The sequence below is a fragment of the Teleopsis dalmanni genome, chromosome 2 (genome assembly GCF_002237135.1).
Source record: "Teleopsis dalmanni isolate 2A chromosome 2, ASM223713v2, whole genome shotgun sequence".
In the NCBI taxonomy this organism is placed as follows: Eukaryota; Metazoa; Arthropoda; class Insecta; order Diptera; family Diopsidae; genus Teleopsis; species Teleopsis dalmanni.
Genome location: NC_051847.1, coordinates 243948740 through 243956077, shown reverse-complemented (window position 1 = coordinate 243956077; position 7338 = coordinate 243948740).

Here is a 7338-nt window from a genome sequence, read left to right as displayed (position 1 = left end):
GCATGATTTGCATAAGTAATTATTTGAAAATAATTTCTGTTGTACGAATACGAGAACGAGTACGCGTAATTACCGTACATTGTCTATAAAGTTTTGTTGTAACATTGAAACAATATTGTAAATTTTTTGCATTGCTATTTACTGTTATTCACGATTTAAAAAATTTTTGTTGCATTTACCATATTGAGTGGTGCTCGTGTCGGTTATCTTCATTTCTTGAACTTCGAATTTATTACTACATTTTTGGTTTATCATAACCAAACGTAACTGTAAATAAAGAAATTTAACATGAATCGGACTAGAAGAAAAATTGAACGCCCAAAGAATCCCTACTCAACCGGTAATATATTTTCGAGATGGAGTTTCTGGTGGATGAGAAATATATTTCATAAGGGTTTGCAAGGACCACTTGAAGAGGAAGAGTTATATCAGCACCGTAAAGACTTAGATAGTGAACGAGTAACTACAAAGTTTTCGTAAAAACAAGACGGTGCAATAATCCGTTCGCGTAGTTTAACTGCTGTGTATTTTATTTTAGAAGATTTAGTGTTTTCAGCAGAGATCGTAGGCAAACGTATTCGTGCCAAATTTGATGGCACCCAAATTATAAAGGTGCATTTGGATAAGAATCTACAAACGACCATTGAGCACAAAGTAAGTGTTAAATAACACTTATTTCATTAAATCTTTTTTTGCGCTTGTGTTTTTTGCTGTTTAAAATTAGTGGTCCAATGTTTCGTTTACGCTTCATTGCTCAAACTGAATTGTAGCTCATTCATATATTGGTAACATTCATCAAATTTAATGAGTGTAGCAATTAATTTGCAGCAATTAATTCAATATGTCTAAATAATAATAATTCATTAAACAGAATAATATAACAATTATGATTTGCATAAGTAATTATTTGAAAATAATTTCTGTTGTACGAATACGAGAACGAGTACGCATAATTACCGTACATTGTCTATAAAGTTTTGTTGTAACATTGAAAAAATATTGTAAATTTTTTGCATTGCTATTTACTGTTATTCACGATTTAAAAAATTTTTGTTGCATTCACCATATTGAGTGGTGCTCGTGTCGGTTATCTTCATTTCTTGAACTACGAATTTATTACTACATTTTTGGTTTATCATAACCAAACGTAACTGTAAATAAAGAAATTTAACATGAATCGGACTAGAAGAAAAATTGAACGCCCAAAGAATCCCTACTCAACCGGTAATATATTTTCGAGATGGAGTTTCTGGTGGATGAGAAAAATATTTCATAAGGGTTTGCAAGGACCACTTGAAGAGGAAGAGTTATATCAGCACCGTAAAGACTTAGATAGTGAACGAGTAACTACAAAGTTTTCGTAAAAACAAGACGGTGCAATAATCCGTTCGCGTAGTTTAACTGCTGTGTATTTTATTTTAGAAGATTTAGTGTTTTCAGCAGAGATCGTAGGCAAACGTATTCGTGCCAAATTGGATGGCACCCAAATTATATATAAAGGTGCATTTGGATAAGAATCTACAAACGACCATTGAGCACAAAGTAAGTGTTAAATAACACTTATTTCATTAAATCTTTTTTTGCGCTTGTGTTTTTTGCTGTTTAAAATTAGTGGTCCAATGTTTCGTTTACGCTTCATTGCTCAAACTGAATTGTAGCTTATTCATATATTGGTAACATTCATCAAATTTAATGAGTGTAGCAATTAATTTGCAGCAATTAATTCAATATGTCTAAATAATAATAATTCATTAAACAGAATAATATAACAATTTTGCATGATTTGCATAAGGAATTATTTGAAAATAATTTCTGTTGTACGAATACGAGAACGAGTACGCGTAATTACCGTACATTGTCTATAAAGTTTTGTTGTAACATTGAAACAATATTGTAAATTTTTTGCATTGCTATTTACTGTTATTCACGATTTAAAAAATTTTTGTTGCATTTACCATATTGAGTGGTGCTCGTGTCGGTTATCTTCATTTCTTGAACTTCGAATTTATTACTACATTTTTGGTTTATCATAACCAAACGTAACTGTAAATAAAGAAATTTAACATGAATCGGACTAGAAGAAAAATTGAACGCCCAAAGAATCCCTACTCAACCGGTAATATATTTTCGAGATGGAGTTTCTGGTGGATGAGAAAAATATTTCATAAGGGTTTGCAAGGACCACTTGAAGAGGAAGAGTTATATCAGCACCGTAAAGACTTAGATAGTGAACGAGTAACTACAAAGTTTTCGTAAAAACAAGACGGTGCAATAATCCGTTCGCGTAGTTTAACTGCTGTGTATTTTATTTTAGAAGATTTAGTGTTTTCAGCAGAGATCGTAGGCAAACGTATTCGTGCCAAATTGGATGGCACCCAAATTATATATAAAGGTGCATTTGGATAAGAATCTACAAACGACCATTGAGCACAAAGTAAGTGTTAAATAACACTTATTTCATTAAATCTTTTTTTGCGCTTGTGTTTTTTGCTGTTTAAAATTAGTGGTCCAATGTTTCGTTTACGCTTCATTGCTCAAACTGAATTGTAGCTTATTCATATATTGGTAACATTCATCAAATTTAATGAGTGTAGCAATTAACTTGCAGCAATTTAATTCAATATGTCTAAATAATAATAATTCATTAAACAGAATAATATAACAAATTTGCATGATTTGCATAAGGAATTATTTGAAAATAAAATAATAATAATTATTTGAAAATAATAATTTATTTTCTGTTGTACGAATACGAGAACGAGTACGCGTAATTACCGTACATTGTCTATAAAGTTTTGTTGTAACATTGAAAAAATATTGTAAATTTTTTGCATTGCTATTTACTGTTATTCACGATTTAAAAATTTTTTGTTGCATTTACCATATTGAGTGGTGCTCGTGTCGGTTATCTTCATTTCTTGAACTTCGAATTTATTACTACATTTTTGGTTTATCATAATCAAACGTAACTGTAAATAAAGAAATTTAACATGAATCGGACTAGAAGAAAAATTGAACGCCCAAAGAATCCCTACTCAACCGCTAATATATTTTCGAGATAGAGTTTCTGGTGGATGAGAAAAATATTTCATAAGGGTTTGCAAGGACCACTTGAAGAGGAAGACTTATATCAGCACCGTAAAGACTTAGATAGTGAACGAGAAACTACAAAGTTTTCGTAAAAACAAGACGGTGCAATAATCCGTTCGCGTAGTTTAACTGCTGTGTATTTTGCTTTAGAAGATTTAGTGTTTCCAGCAGAGATCGTAGGCAAATGTATTTGTGCCAAATTGGATGGCACCCAAATTATAAAGGTGCATTTGGATAAGAATCTACAAACGACCATTGAGCACAAAGTAAGTGTTAAATAACACTTATTTCATTAAATCTTTTTTTGCACTTGTGTTTTTTGCTGTTTAAAATTAGTGGTCCAATGTTTCGTTTACGCTTCATTGCTCAAACTGAATTGTAGCTTATTCATATATTGGTAACATTCATCAAATTTAATGAGTGTAGCAATTAACTTGCAGCAATTAATTCAATATGTCTTAATAATAATAATTCATTAAACAGAATAATATAACAATTTTGCATGATTTGCATAAGGAAGGAATTATTTGAAAATAATTTCTGTTGTACGAATACGAGAACGAGTACGCGTAATTTTACCGTACATTGTCTATAAAGTTTTGTTGTAACATTGAAAAATATTGTAAATTTTTTGCATTGCTATTTACTGTTATTCACGATTTAAAAAATTTTTGTTGCATTTACCATATTGAGTGGTGCTCGTGTCGGTTATCTTCATTTCTTGAACTTCGAATTTATTACTACATTTTTGGTTTATCATAATCAAACGTAACTGTAAATAAAGAAATTTAACATGAATCGGACTAGAAGAAAAATTGAACGCCCAAAGAATCCCTACTCAACCGCTAATATATTTTCGAGATGGAGTTTCTGGTGGATGAGAAAAATATTTCATAAGGGTTTGCAAGGACCACTTGAAGAGGAAGACTTATATCAGCACCGTAAAGACTTAGATAGTGAACGAGTAACTACAAAGTTTTCGTAAAAACAAGACGGTGCAATAATCCGTTCGCGTAGTTTAACTGCTGTGTATTTTATTTTAGAAGATTTAGTGTTTCCAGCAGAGATCGTAGGCAAACGTATTCGTGCCAAATTGGATGGCACCCAAATTATATATAAAGGTGCATTTGGATAAGAATCTACAAACGACCATTGAGCACAAAGTAAGTGTTAAATAACACTTATTTCATTAAATCTTTTTTTGCGCTTGTGTTTTTTGCTGTTTAAAATTAGTGGTCCAATGTTTCGTTTACGCTTCATTGCTCAAACTGAATTGTAGCTTATTCATATATTGGTAACATTCATCAAATTTAATGAGTGTAGCAATTAACTTGCAGCAATTAATTCAATATGTCTTAATAATAATAATTCATTAAACAGAATAATATAACAATTTTGCATGATTTGCATAAGGATAAGGAATTATTTGAAAATAATTTCTGTTGTACGAATACGAGAACGAGTACGCATAATTACCGTACATTGTCTATAAAGTTTTGTTGTAACATTGAAAAAATATTGTAAATTTTTTGCATTGCTATTTACTGTTATTCACGATTTAAAAAATTTTTGTTGCATTTACCATATTTGAGTGGTGCTCGTGTCGGTTATCTTCATTTCTTGAACTTCGAATTTATTACTACATTTTTGGTTTATCATAATCAAACGTAACTGTAAATAAAGAAATTTAACATCAATCGGACTAGAAGAAAAATTGAACGCCCAAAGAATCCCTACTCAACCGCTAATATATTTTCGAGATGGAGTTTCTGGTGGATGAGAAAAATATTTCATAAGGGTTTGCAAGGACCACTTGAAGAGGAAGAGTTATATCAGCACCGTAAAGACTTAGATAGTGAACGAGTAACTACAAAGTTTTCGTAAAAACAAGACGGTGCAATAATCCGTTCGCGTAGTTTAACTGCTGTGTATTTTATTTTAGAAGATTTAGTGTTTCCAGCAGAGATCGTAGGCAAACGTATTCGTGCCAAATTGGATGGCACCCAAATTATAAAGGTGCATTTGGATAAGAATCTACAAACGACCATTGAGCACAAAGTAAGTGTTAAATAACACTTATTTCATTAAATCTTTTTTTGCACTTGTGTTTTTTGCTGTTTAAAATTAGTGGTCCAATGTTTCGTTTACGCTTCATTGCTCAAACTGAATTGTAGCTCATTCATATATTGGTAACATTCATCAAATTTAATGAGTCTAGCAATTAACTTGCAGCAATTAATTCAATATGTCTAAATAATAATAATTCATTAAACAGAATAATATAACAATTTTGCATGATTTGCATAAGGAATTATTTGAAAATAATTTCTGTTGTACGAATACGAGAACGAGTACGCGTAATTACCGTACATTGTCTATAAAGTTTTGTTGTAACATTGAAAAAGTATTGTAAATTTTTTGCATTGCTATTTACTGTTATTCACGATTTAAAAAATTTTTGTTGCATTTACCATATTGAGTGGTGCTCGTGTCGGTTATCTTCATTTCTTGAACTTCGAATTTATTACTACATTTTTGGTTTATCATAATCAAACGTAACTGTAAATAAAGAAATTTAACATGAATCGGACTAGAAGAAAAATTGAACGCCCAAAGAATCCCTACTCAACCGCTAATATATTTTCGAGATGGAGTTTATCAAATTTTATCTTTCTTATATTCCAAATTTATATTTTTATATATATTTGCTTATAATCTTCAAAAATTTATCACCTTTCTTTATACACAAGTAAACATATGTATGCTTATATACATATGTTCACATGTATGTATATATGTTTGTAAATAAAATCTTTGTCGTAAAGAGTTTTACGTTTAATCTACCGGCATATATTTTTCAATGCCCAAGGTCAAAATTATTAATCATATAAGGTGGTTGGTTAGTTGGTTGGTTGGGCGTGAAATTGTGTAGATTCTGTGTAAAGAGCGATGAGAGCGCATTAAATTCTATTGTCGGTAGTGCAAAAAAAATTTCATATTTCTCTTCTGCTCCGATACAAGCAGTCGTATATTTCAGTCTGCCTCTAACTTGCTACGATTGTGAAAAAGCAAAAAATATAAAAAATAAAAGCAAGTAAAGGAGAAACAAGTAAACATTTGCTACAAATTTTGCCTGGTTGATTCATTGTCGTCGTCGTCGTTGAAGTGTTTAACAAGACGTTTCGGTTAATTTTTAACTTTCCTAAGTTTATTAAAAACAGAATTTAAAAAAAATTTAATAAATAAGTAAATGCAAAAAATATTTAAAAGAAATAAACTCAAGTAAAATAGCTAAAGAAAGCTTGACGTCTTGTCTTTCGTTCGTACGTTCGATTATATATTGTCGGTTTTTCATATTGTTTTTTATATTTTTTTGTTTTTTTTTTTGTTGTCTTCTTCGTAACTCGTCAGCTATTACGTCTTCTTCGTCTCAACTTGAGTGAATTTTTGCTGATGCTGAAATTGTGTAGATTCTGTGTAAAGAGCGATGAGAGCGCATTAAATTCTATTGTCGGTAGTGCAAAAAAAAAAATTTCATATTTCTCTTCTGCTCCGATACAAGCAGTCGTTTATTTCAGTCTGCCTCTAACTTGCTACGATTGTGGACGTGTGCTGGGATTTTTTTTTGTTCGAAAAGTCCGAATCTTATTTAAAAAATTATAAAGTTAAAATATTGTTGTATTAAGAAAAAGCAAAAAATATAAAAAATAAAAGCAAGTAAAGGAGAAACAAGTAAACATCTGCTACAAATTTTGCCTGGTTGATTCATTGTCGTCGTCGTCGTCGTTATCGTCGTCGTTGTCGTCGTCGTCGTCGTCGTTGAAGTGTTTAACAAGACGTTTCGGTAAATTTTTAACTTTCCTAAGTTTATTAAAAACAGAATTTAAAAAAAATTGAATAAATAAGTAAATAAAAAAAATATTTAAAAGAAATAAACTCAAGTAAAATAGCTAAAGAAAGCTTGACGTCTTGTCTTTCGTTCGTACGTTCGATTATATATTGTCGGTTTTTCATATTGTTTTTTTATGAGGTTTTAACTGTTCCTCGCTTTTGTTGTCTTCTTCGTAAATCGTCAGCGCTATTACGTCTTCTTCGTCTCAACTTGAGTGAATTTTTGCTGAAGCTGCTGGCTGGAGCCAAATTACTTTCTGCAACTTTTAGATAAGGTACGTAATATAAAACAAAACTTAGTATTGATTATTAAATATTAAAAAAAATGTATTTTTTTTTAACTTTTTGTCGTCGCTT